Source organism: Podarcis bocagei (assembly GCF_964188305.1).
Source record: "Podarcis bocagei genome assembly, chromosome: 6".
Lineage (NCBI taxonomy): Eukaryota > Metazoa > Chordata > Lepidosauria > Squamata > Lacertidae > Podarcis > Podarcis bocagei.
The window spans coordinates 33748218-33761576 of NC_138130.1; the positions used below are offsets into that span (position 1 = coordinate 33748218).

The following is a 13359-nucleotide window of genomic DNA, read 5'->3' on the forward strand; positions in this document are numbered from 1 at the left end:
TCGATGTAGTGTCACCTGGGAGTGAGGAAATTAAAATAGCATATGCCAGGCACATCGCTGAGAAGAGGACAGGTCCTGTGTGACTGTAGTGATATTTCGGATTAGCAGCTGGGTGATCAGTGGGTCCTCCTGAGAATTCGGTGGCAGCAGCAGCACCCACTTTTTCTTGGTAACCCAAAGCAACTCTGGCATTGGGGAAGCCTGCTAAGTAGCCCAACCTCATCCCACCCTGCCCCACTGACTGCTACTGAGCCTAAGCTGATGGGTAGCAAAAAGTACCTTGCGAATAACTCCTAGGACTTAAACCTAATGTTGTGTAATGAAATATCTGCTGCACTTGGTAGACTGAAAATCTCATTCAAGCTAAGCACCATCTAAAAGTTATAAATGACTCTGAAGTATGTTAGATGGATCAATATGTCACGGCAAGTCCTACAGCCATGCATTGTCAGTAACAGTCTGCTAATTTAATATGAAGTGATGGATTCTTCAAAGATGAAATTAAACAGATCAAGCTTTCCATATTGGGACACATTGCACAGAAAGAACAAAACACCCATCTGCAAGTCAATGATTTATGGGCTCCCCATTCACATCAATAATGCATCTTTGTGGTTAAAGACCATTTCCTCGCTAAAATGCAATTAACATATTACTAAATCTTGTGATTATATGGTTCAGTTGAAGTGATCATTAACAAATGAAGCCAATATAAAAGCAGCGTTCTAACGTTTTGTGAGGAAATTTGAACGCCAGGATGTAAGGATGTGTTTCTGTCCTGGAACGTGAGCTCTGTATGTCTGTACCAAGATGGAGGCTAGCGTTTTGAAAGCAGGGGGTATTCTCCTCCTCCCTGTCACTTACAGGCCCTGTGTGTTGATGCCTCTGAAGTAAGATGCCAGTTTGCTCCGTGTTTGGAGCAAACCTTCCATTCACAGATCAGAACATTGATCTGAATATTAAGCCACATGATCATTGGCCTGAGATTTACTTACAGAATGGTCTGAGGACTGCCTCGTTCTTTCTTTTAGCTTTTGGAGCAGCACCATGACTGCATTCTAAAACATGTCTTTGAAATTGCTCCCAAGAAGTGATTGTATGCAGAAATGTATGGGATTGAATTTAAGATAGGGAAAATCGAGAAGCCAAAATTAACTGATTTGTCCATCTCTATTGGCTATAACCCATCAGCTCTATTGCGGGTAAAATAGATGCAACCAATAGCTTCAAGCCTATATGCATATTAACCCAGATTGTTCAATAAACAAAAATGTGCCTACTATAGCAGCCCAAGTCCCTCTGAAAGCAATTTACTATTTAAAATTCACTTTTACCTGGACCAGTGTCTTTGTTTCTTTTCTTATCATTGATGTATTTTTAAAATAATTGAAAACAAATGGCTGAGCCTTGTCCAAGCATGAAGAAATCATAGACAATGCCCAAAGAGCAAAGTCGTAAAGTAAAGCTTTAAAAAGCAACGAAGAACATGAATTCTTCTCCTCCACCAGCTATGCAAACCGAGTAGATGTATTTATTCACATTCATGAATTCTGAAATGTTTTCCATGCATATGAAATGACTAGTTCGTTTCAGCACTACAAAAGAGTTTTATGTGTGAAACTACTAGAATTTATAGATGTAATTTATGGGGGCATGCCCAAATATATGTATGTCTGGTTAGCAGAGAAAAGGAATAATAAGATCGCTTGAATAATGCAAGCGTAGGAATGATACCATTTAGGGCACACAGGTTCTCATTTTTTTATCTTGGTGTCCCAAACCAGTTTTTGCACATTAAAAAGTTCTTGTTTTGTTAACTCCTCCCTGCTTTTTTCAAGTTTGCAGACCACATGGCTTTTCTCACAGTAGGACTATTACTGTGGAACATCATATTCTGAACCATTAAAGCACTGTCCCTATTATAAGCAATAGTTTCCATTTAAATGGAAGTACAGGATGTTGTTGTGCGAATTATCACTGCATGGTTTTTGTGATAATCTGTGGAAAATGGCCTAGCTCCTTCCCTGCGTCAATTGCCTGCCATTAGTTGCTCAAACATGTCACAATTTCATAGGAAATTGATTGCTAAAGGAAATTGTGTGCTAAAGGAAATAGACACTATATGATATTATACATACATACATTTTATTAATACAATTTATATACCGCTTCCTCGTCAAAAAACCTTGAAGTGGTTTATAAGCATACATATATACGCAATATTATTTTTTTTAAAAAAATGTACTTCTTAATTGGCTTTCATACAGATCTGTCACAAAACCAGACAGCCATATGTGCTAGACTAGAGACATTTATTTTATGAATATTAACTGGTCTCATCTACTTACACATGTGCCTGACATATTTCAAAGCCACAGTGGCTCCCACTGAGTCCTGATGGCGCATTAGGAAACTCCTGTCACATGAATGCTCTTAAAAGGATAAACACTCTGGGGATTGCGGGGCTTTTTATATGGCATGATTTGAAAACTACAGCATGTGCCAGTAGCATCTTTGAGGTTAACTTTTTTTAACAGATCCATTTGATGAGTCTAAATTGGTGTTCACTTACATTTAAGTTCGAATCCAAGCAGTTGGCTGAGTTGTAAAATTGAAACTATAGTCCATTTTACCGCTTTTTTTTACCCCTAGAGTCCACCCATTTGTTGTTGTTGTTTAAGTCGTTTAGTCGTGTCCGACTCTTTGTGACCCCATGAACCAGAGCACACCAGGCACTCCTGTCTTCCACTGCCTCCTGCAGTTTAGTCAAACTCATGCTGGTAGCTTCGAGAACACTATCCAACCATCTCGTCCTCTGTCACCCCTTCTCCTTGTGCCCTCCATCTTTCCCAACATCAGGGTCTTTTCCCGAGAGTCTTCTCTTCTCATGAGGTGGCCAAAGTACTGGAGCCTCAGCTTCACAATCTGCCCTTCCAGTGAGCACTCAGGGCTGATTTCCTTCAGAATGGATAGGTTTGATCTTCTTGCAGTCCATGGGACTCTCAAGAGTCTCCTCCAGCACCATAATTCAAAAGCATCAATTCTTCGGCGATCAGCCTTCTTTATCGTCCAGCTCTCACTTCCATATATCACTACTGGGAAAACCATAGCTTTAACAATATGGACCACCCATATTATACATACTATTCATTTAAATCTCTCTCTTACTACTTTAACAGCTATGGCTTCCCCCAAAGAATAATGGGAGCTGTAGTTTGTCAAGGGTGCAATTTGTCAACAGGAGACCCCTGTTTCCCTCACAAAGCTATAATTTCCACAGCAGTTTTATCAATCCATCTCTCTTCTCGGGGAACTCAGAGTTGTAGTACAGGCATCCCCCCCCCCCACTTATGTGGCAGTAACGTTCCTGGCCTCCATGCGCATAACTGAAATCCCGTAAAGTAGGGAGCATTCTCTTAAAAAGCCTCCAGTGCCCAATCCCCAATCCAGACCAAAATATATTGAGTTGAAGCTCTTGGGCTGGGTGGAGTCTGAAGGATGTGTGGGAAAGTGGTTGCGACTGTGCTACTCCGTCTGTCAGCTGTTAGGCGGGGTCACTGAGCAGCCAAAACAAAGTCCCGCTGTGCCTCAGGCCTCCTCTGCCAACATTGACATTCATTCCAGGCTCCAGGGAGCATCTCCTTGCAAGCCATGAGGACTCTTCAGCTCTCTCCTGCCATTTCTGGGTTTGAATTAAATAATTTATTTCCCAGTGTCACGCATATACACAGTCGATCATGCATAAGTGCGGGGGGGGGGGGGCGACACCTGCACAGTGAAGGGAACTAGGGGTCTCTTAACAATCCTGAGCACCCTTAACACACTGCAGTTATGGAGGAAACCATAACTGTTAAAGTGGTTCAAGAGTGCTGTAAATGGAAGGCCCAGTCCTAGCTGGAGCACTGAATTTTTTCACTGCAAATTAAACAGAAAACATAGTGAACTTAATGCATACCTTTCTACCAAGAAGTAAGACAGTATCACTTGATTTCATACATTTCTAAGGTTTTCCACAAAGACCTTCCACAAGTCCAGTATCTCATTTAGGAGCTGCGAATGAACTTGGAAGTAAGGGTTAGCGCATAGAACAGTGACCATCATGCTTTTGAGGGCACTCAGCAATGTTATTCTAAAACAGGGGTGGGAAGCCTGAGAGAAACCAGATGTTGCTGGGCTCCAGCTCCCATCAGCCCCAGCCACCATGGTCAATGATCAGGGACTTTAAACCATATTGGCTGCAGCAGTCAGTGAAACTTCATGGTTTTATTACTGAATGACCCAAGTGAGACTCATTGGAAACACAAGACCAGTTGTTTATTGCCAACTGCGCACATGGGGCTAAAGCCTCAAGCCCTACAGTTCATTTACTCTACATTTAATTTACTCTACAAATATCTGAATGAATATTATTGAATTTGCAGTAGGATTTTTCAAAATTCTCCTAGATCAGCTGTAAAGCCCTTGACAAGAAATCAATTTGAATATATATATATATATATATATATATATGCTTTCGTAGATTTTCACGGGTACAGGAATGCAGGTTTTGGTGTCTTCGGGTGTCTTCCCGTGTAAGAGTTGGGGTGTCTAGGCGACGTTTCGACGAGGTCTCACTCGTCATCTTCAGGCTGGTGCTTTCGGCTTCTTGTTACTAGAACAGAGCAGGGTCTCAGTGTTTGAGTTCCTATAAATACTGTTGAGGGGGTGTGGTGTATAGCCTCCAACGTTCTGGGCAGAGAGGAAGTTCCCAGGTTAATGTGCCTTTTCTTCTTTTGTTCATTATCCCTCAAGTAATTAATGAACAAAAGAAGAAAAGGCACATTAACCTGGGAACTTCCTCTCTGCCCAGAACGTTGGAGGCTATACACCACACCCCCTCAACAGTATTTATAGGAACTCAAACACTGAGACCCTGCTCTGTTCTAGTAACAAGAAGCCGAAAGCACCAGCCTGAAGATGACGAGTGAGACCTCGTCGAAACGTCGCCTAGACACCCCAACTCTTACACGGGAAGACACCCGAAGACACCAAAACCTGCATATATATATGCAGTATATATATATATATATATGCAGGTTTTGGTGTCTTCGGGTGTCTTCCCGTGTAAGAGTTGGGGTGTCTAGGCGACGTTTCGACGAGGTCTCACTCGTCATCTTCAGGCTGGTGCTTTCGGCTTCTTGTTACTAGAACAGAGCAGGATCTCAGTGTTTGAGTTCCTATAAATACTGTGGAGGGGGTGTGGTGTATAGCCTCCAACGTTCTGGGCAGAGAGGAAGTTCCCAGGTTATTGTGCCTTTTCTTCTTTTGTTCATTAATTACTTGAGGGATATCTTGAGTGATTTCTTGAGTGATATTCTGAGTACCACTTAGGAGGGTCATTAGGTGTGGATTAGTTGCTAAAGCTTTCGTGTCTTGACCTCTTGACCTTGTAAAGAGTTTTTCTGAGAAGATGGCTGTACTGCACTTAGTTGTGCTCTGGCTTGGCTTCGTGTATAGGGGCGAGCTGTGGTTTTGTGCCCTGTGCCAGCCAGATCTGTGTAGGGATTGCAGGGGGGTGCAGCATCCGGAGGTGCCACTATGGTTTGGCTACTGGATGGTGTCTGTAATTTATCTGTGGAGAGGGTCTGGGTTTGGGTCTGGTGTGGTTGATTGGAGATGGCGTTCTGTGTGCCTCTGGTTCTGGTGTCGGTTTTTGTGGGGAGGGCTAATTTCCAGATGTCTGGTAGGCGGGACGTGTCGTCACGCTTGTTCATGTTGTGAGGGTGTTTCTCTATCTCGATGGCTTCCATGATTATTCTCTTGTGGTGATGTTCCATGTTAAAGAGCAATTTGGAATCTGCAAAATTAATTTCGTGTCCTGTTTCTTTCATGTGTTGGTAAAGAGAGGAAGTTTTTTCTTCTTTTTTGACGGCATTCTTGTGTTCTGCGATACGTGCATTTATTCGTCTGTTTGTTTGTCCAATGTACGTGGCTGGGCAGACTTTGCAGGGTATTTCATAGACCCCTTGGTTTTCTAACTGGATTTTATCTTTTGGGTTTCTGAGGATATTGGCTATTTTTTGGAAAAAACTTCCTCTCTTTACCAACACATGAAAGAAACAGGACACGAAATTAATTTTGCAGATTCCAAATTGCTCTTTAACATGGAACATCACCACAAGAGAATAATCATGGAAGCCATCGAGATAGAGAAACACCCTCACAACATGAACAAGCGTGACGACACGTCCCGCCTACCAGACATCTGGAAATTAGCCCTCCCCACAAAAACCGACACCAGAACCAGAGGCACACAGAACGCCATCTCCAATCAACCACACCAGACCCAAACCCAGACCCTCTCCACAGATAAATTACAGACACCATCCAGTAGCCAAACCATAGTGGCACCTCCGGATGCTGCACCCCCCTGCAATCCCTACACAGATCTGGCTGGCACAGGGCACAAAACCACAGCTCGCCCCTATACACGAAGCCAAGCCAGAGCACAACTAAGTGCAGTACAGCCATCTTCTCAGAAAAACTCTTTACAAGGTCAAGAGGTCAAGACACGAAAGCTTTAGCAACTAATCCACACCTAATGACCCTCCTAAGTGGTACTCAGAATATCACTCAAGAAATCACTCAAGATATCCCTCAAGTAATTAATGAACAAAAGAAGAAAAGGCACAATAACCTGGGAACTTCCTCTCTGCCCAGAACGTTGGAGGCTATACACCACACCCCCTCCACAGTATTTATAGGAACTCAAACACTGAGATCCTGCTCTGTTCTAGTAACAAGAAGCCGAAAGCACCAGCCTGAAGATGACGAGTGAGACCTCGTCGAAACGTCGCCTAGACACCCCAACTCTTACACGGGAAGACACCCGAAGACACCAAAACCTGCATTCCTGTACCCGTGAAAATCTACGAAAGCATATATATATATATATATATATATATATATGCAGGTTTTGGTGTCTTCGGGTGTCTTCCCGTGTAAGAGTTGGGGTGTCTAGGCGACGTTTCGACGAGGTCTCACTCGTCATCTTCAGGCTGGTGCTTTCGGCTTCTTGTTACTAGAACAGATATATATATATATATACTTCCATGCATTTAAACTCTTACGCATGGGTTTCTCTCTCCCCAAGGGAAATCCAGTTGGAAGTTGTTAAGTACTGAGTTGAATAGGATCCAAAATGCAGCAGTCTGATTGGTCCTAGAACAATAGGATTCAGAATGCAGCAGTATGATTGGTCTGCAGGAGCCACCCAATCCAGCTCCAGGTGGAAGTGAATCCACAACCTGATTGGCCTAGAGGAGAACTCTGGAATTAGCCAATCACGTGCAGCCCACTGTGTAAATAATGTATATAAAGCAGATACTTTGAGGGAACTTTCTTTCCTCCTCACCACTATGAGCTGAATAAAGAGCATGAAATCCACTCTCGACTCCGAGTATATTTCAGAAGTGAAAAATGACTCCTTGTGCAAATATGCTCTACTGAGGCTTTATTGAGCACAAGTTGTTACCTATCACATTAGGCATGACAGGTAGTTTCTGCCTGGACACTGTTCCACAAGACTGGGCCAATGTAAACTTTGTCTAGATGGAGGAGTGCTAGAGAGGCCCTACTACAATACATGGAAATGATAGAGCAGCCTATTGCAAATAAAGCACTTTTCAGTTGCTGCAGTCTTCAGAGGGAAGGTAAAGAACTGCTCTGAAATGCACAGGATCCCCGATTTCTTTGATTTTTTTTTTATTTACTACATTTACCTTCTGGGTTTCCTCCAAGGAACTCATGGTGGCCTACATGGCTCTGCTCCCCATTTTAACGTCACAACAACCCTGGGAGATAGTTTAGGCTGAGAGATGGTGTCTTGCCAAAGGCCACTCAACCTTCACAGCCATGTGGGGATTTGAACTTTGGGTTCTCAGGTCCTAAACTGAGAACCTAAGCACTGCCATGATGGCTCTCCTATCCAGTGGCGTAGCGTGGGGGGTGCAGGGGGGGCCGGCCGCACCGGGCGCAACATCTGGGGGTTAGGGTTAGGGGGCGCAAATCCACGGGTTAGGGGGCACAAATTACTTGCCTTGCCCCGGGTGCTGACAACCCACGCTACGCCACTGCTCCTATCTAAATGAAGGGATAAGCTCTTTTAAATATACAGCACTAAATTAATGCTATATTTCCCTATTTCTTATCAGGCAAAGCAAACTCACCAATTAGGGGAAATACTGAGGGAGGAAATCCTCTGGTCGGCGGATTAACAGGGCTCCCAGTAGATCCCACAGCCCTTAGCCAGCAGTACTCGAATATATGATTGTGCCCTCGATCAGATCTCTACTTCAGTGTCATAAGTAGCAAAACCATTGATACCATCTCCTATAAGAAACATATCAAATAGTAGTTAGTGGTCAGAACTAATGATCATTTTAATCTTGCCATTTTTTCAGTTTTGTTAAGTGTAGCAAATCTCACCGTAATTTGCATTCTTATTAAAATTGTAATTCTCTACAATATCTTTTTTCTACTTTGATATGTTTCTCATTCTTCGTGTCTTTTCTATAGAAGAATGTGCAATAAAAATGTAAATATGGAAGCATTTTAATCTATTAAGAAAAACTACAGTCTCTGAAAAATAATAATATTAAATACTAAAATTTACTAAACCATATGATTAAAGTAGCTGCATCGTGTGTGTGTGTGTGTGTGTGTGTGTGTGTGTGTGTGTTTCCCTACAATGTGATTTCTTCCATCTCACAAAGTAAATGCCTACTGAAGTTACGCATAACCAGCCAGAGTTGTTATGGGGAGAATTGGGAAGGGGGGGTAGCAAAGCCTATACTAAAATGGATGGTTGAGGAAGGGTCAGTTGTGGAGGGGAGTGAGAAATGTCCCTATTTTCATCTGAGGAAGGTGAACTTTCTCTCTGTGCCTGCCCACCATCACTTGTGGAATCATGAGCTATTTTCTTACACCTGACACCTGACCCCCCATTTCACCATTTCGTTTCAACTGTGCTGAGAAACTACAGAAGGCAAACAAAATAAGTTTCGGCTTGGGCCAAAGTGTGGGCCCATTTTCAGCAGTTTAAACGTACCTCAAAAATGTCTCGCTGCTGAAATGGACCACCCAAGCTCCCATAAAAGGAAATTATCATTTTGTTGTGGGTGTTTTCATAATAGCAAGAATATTAAAGTAAAATTATTAACCATCATGCAATATGACCACTGAACTTTTACATGCTATGACTGATCTGTCTCAAACAGATGACCTCAAACAGTCATTAATACAAACCTGAATGCCCTCATTATCCCTCCAAAGTAGCATTTCTGAATAAATTGGTTAGCTGTATTTGCAGGGAGAAATAGGTCATCTAGATGAGTAAACATTCAAACAGCATAATCCAAAAAGGGGAGAGAAAAGGGAGGGGGGAACCACTTAATTTTAGTAATATTAGATGTGGAAGGAAAACCAAACTCTAAAACTCAATCGGGAATCAAAGGTCCATTGTGCTAGGAATTGTACACAACATATATAATAACCCTTGCCTCAGAGTTTGGAATATAATTAAAGTAATATATTAAATATAATTCTGCTCCAGGCAACATTTTTATTCACTTGTTAAAGATTTGGACCATGATAAAAAATGGATGATTTTGCAAACCATGCCACATTTTCAAATAAATCTTGTAACTGTTTCAAATCACTTAAAAAACAAATTAGAAAGATGTTCCTGTGAAGTATATTCCAATGAAGGGCAAAGTCTCACACTGACAGAGACTGGAATCTTTCTGTGACATTAGGTCACTGGTATGATAGCATCATTCTTGGATTGGAAGGACTAATTACACTGTAATGTCACCACTGGAGATTATTCATACTCATTTGATGAATCAGAGTGTAAACAATTTGTGTAACTTTCTGCGCCAGATGGGTTGCTGCATCTCAATCATAGTTGCGGATGGTGGTAATGTTGGCATGTGGAATCTGGTGGAATCCGGCTTGAAAAAAGAACCCTGTTTTCTCAATCCTCATTAGTTTTATATCAGGGCACTTGTCAATTGCCAGTTTTTCGTGGAATGTAACAAATCTACTTGAAAAAAGAAACACGCTTTTTGAAGTTAGGAAAGTGACAGGAAAATGCTCTGAAATGTATAGAATGAACAAATGATTAGAGAGAAGATTGCAAACACCCTGCAAGCAGTTAGGATGAATGCCCATTGTCATATAACCTCCCCACAAACCATTCAGAATGAACCAGGCAGAGGGCCTTCTCGGTAGTGGCACCCACCCTGTGGAACACCCTCTCATCAGATGTCAAGGAAATAAACAACTACCTGACAAGACATCTGAAGGCAGCCCTGTTTAGGGAAGTTTTTAATGTTTGACATTTTATAGCAGTATTATTATTATTATTATTATTATTATTATTATTATTATTACTCTGTTGGGAGCTGCCCAGAGTGGCTGGGGAAACCCAGCCAAATGGGCGGGGTATAAATAATAAATGATGATGATGATGCTCAGCCAAGTCTGGCTGTAAGCTTAGCTCTGTGTAAGTTTTGTGCAAGCAAATGAGGATGAATGTTTAATAAACAAGCTATCTGGAGGACCCCTTTCTTAAGCTCCTGGGGTCTTTCTATTGGTTCTCTGTTACCTCTCTATCAATGCTGACACTCTATCAGTCCCCATCCACACTATCTCCTCTGTTACCACATGGTAGTGGGGTTTCCATAGCTTCCATTCCATATTTTTGCCCTCTCTACAGCTCCTGTATCAGACTTTTCAGTAAGGCCACTAACTAATACAATAACAGGAGACTAAAACTGCAACCTAACCTTATATATGTCCGCACAAACGTCACTTCACATTGTCTATGATGTGGGTTCTTCTTGGTTTTTCATGTGTCAATCCAAAATGGCCAAGACTTTCTAGAAAAAGCTCAACAAGGCCTGAGTGGATGCTGAATGGATTTATAAAGCTGACCAGTCCACCTTTGAAAAAACAGGGAGATGCTGACACATTCTAACTTGAATTATGCACCACAGCCCCATTAGATTGCAAAAGCAAACAAAAAATGAGGGTGTGCATGAGAGATCTGTCAGTTTTCATTTGACATCCATCCATATTGTTGTCCCCATCTTTGTCAAGAAACCAACGAAAGCCAGGATTAAATATTGATGGGAAAACAAACTTACTTATTTTACAAGTGACTCTTCAAGGATGCAAGCCCAAGCACTTTGGAGGCTGTGCTCCATCAATTTCTACTTATTTCTTGCTACCTTCTGCTATTAGGCGCTGACCCTAGCATCTGAGGCATACATTTTACAGTATGCAGGAACACAATATGCCCTGGATGATGCTGTCAGTTAACCACTGCTGCCACAAAGATCCTTGTTGAAAAAGCCAAGGGAAGGATGGAGGTGCAGCCCACAATGCTTTGCTCCTCAGCAATCTCTGTTCGAGTGGACTATAGTAGTAGAATTTTGCCTTAGCTGTAACTGTGAGATGCAGAAATGAGCAGCCAACAGAGGCAGATCAGTGAGAAAACTACTTATCAACATGATGTGCTATCATACCAATATATCACCAAATAATACATGTTAAATCTGCAAAATAAAATGCGTGGTGGTTTTGTTTTCAGTTTTCTTATTGCTATTTACATATATTTATTTATAGCACAGCAGATGCCGTGTAAAATCAAAGTACAGTGGTACCTCGGGATGTGAACGGGATCTGTTCCGGAGCCCCGTTCGCATCCTGAATAGAACGTAAGATGCAACTGAGCATCTGCGGGGGGGCAGGTCGTGTTTTGCCGCTTCCGCGCATGCGCATGACATCATTTTTAGCATCTGCGCATGCACGAGGGGCGAAACCCGGAAGTAACACGCTCCGTTACTTCCGGGTTGCCACGGAGCGTAACTTGAAAACGCTCAACCTGAAGCACATTCAACCCCGAGGTATGACTGTAGAAGGAGCTAACTAGAACCAAACATATAGAAGCAAATTTCCATAGCAAAGCTGAACATAAAAAATTATCTTCATAAACTTCCAAGTACTACAAATGGGTTTCCATTATCCTAAATCTTATTGCTCCAGAAAGTTACTTATTACTTAAGACTCCATTTCTCAAGAAATACACTATCTTGTTGTCTGCACTTTCTGGTTCTCACCATATGTGTAAGCTTAACCATGTACACTATGTCCCAGATTTTAGTTATCCATTCTCTGTTTGCTTGTTTGTTTTAAAAGGGGAAGCTTTGATGGAAAGCAAGACCTATATATATTAGGGATGTGTGCCAGGCTTGAGCCAAACGGGGTATATTTGGAGGAACTCAGGCATCAGGCATTGTGCATACAGACAGCCACAGATCGCTATAAGTCAAATTGGATGTGGCTGTGTGGACATGAATCAGTAAACCAAAGGCTAAGTAAGGAAAAATGATGGCATAAGAGAAGATTCTTGCTAGACAGAATAACACAGAGATATAGTGGTCATCTATTGGGTTTAATAAAGGGACACAGAACGTGTAATCCATCAAGTAAAAAACAGGTCACCACTCACTGATGATGGTCCACCAGAGTTCAGTCAATGAATCTTCTGGGATTTGGTGTTTGCCTGGTGCTGCAAAACAGATGCACCATCAAGCCCCCTGCAAGCCATTGGACTACAAGTCATCTTGGTGGATTTCAATAGTCATTACCTATTACAGACTTCCACCATAAAGCATTTAGCTCAATCTCTCTGAGCAATCTCATCAGAAAATCAAACCATTATAAAAAGTTATTGGGTCTCCTTATCAATCCAGAATTAGCAAAGTGATCTCATGGAGCCATCATAGTGAGACAGTGAAGGAAAGCTTTGTTGCTGAAACATATGTCTTACCTGTCTTTCTCTCTCTTTTTAAATATAGGACTTCATTTTTCTTTCCTGTCAGTGAGCCCCCTTTAGAAGGATCAATTTTACTGGAAGACTGAGTTAGTCGACTTTGTGCATCTGTAGCTTTCTCTTAATTGAAAGCTGCTTAATAAATCCTCTTGAGCAAATCAGGTTCATGCGCATTGCGCATGTTTGCATGGTAACTATCTGCATTTCCTTAAGGTTCAATTTAAACACCTTGCAAATTTGTAAGAGGTAATGAAAATCAGATTTCAGAGAGGTAATTTTGTTAAAAGTGATCTTTTTTTAAAAAATATGCCCTAATCTAACCTTTATCTCACGAGTTCCAAAGCATAGTAATACATTGTATATGCATTAGAGTTCATTTGGGAAACAATATGTCAGTATATCTCCTTTATCTATAGTTTATCTATACTTTTATTTCTACTTATGCGCCACCCAAGTTAAGGTAAGTATTCATAAGTTTT

At 41.7% G+C, this 13359-nt stretch overlaps 1 protein-coding gene and 1 long non-coding RNA gene across 3 annotated transcripts in view; one reads left to right on the forward strand and one right to left on the reverse strand.

Annotated features, from left to right (window-relative positions):
* Positions 1–13359, forward strand: part of GABRG3 (gamma-aminobutyric acid type A receptor subunit gamma3) — a 300817-nt gene that overhangs the window by 265014 nt on the left and 22444 nt on the right. The gene's annotated exons all lie outside the window — the stretch shown is intronic.
* LOC308588905 lies at positions 2254–13127 on the reverse strand. Its single transcript, XR_014008977.1, has 4 exons — positions 12557–13127; positions 8208–8370; positions 3956–4061; positions 2254–3095 (listed from the first exon to the last, which is right to left on the reverse strand). It is a non-coding gene; the product is annotated as an uncharacterized lncRNA (long non-coding RNA).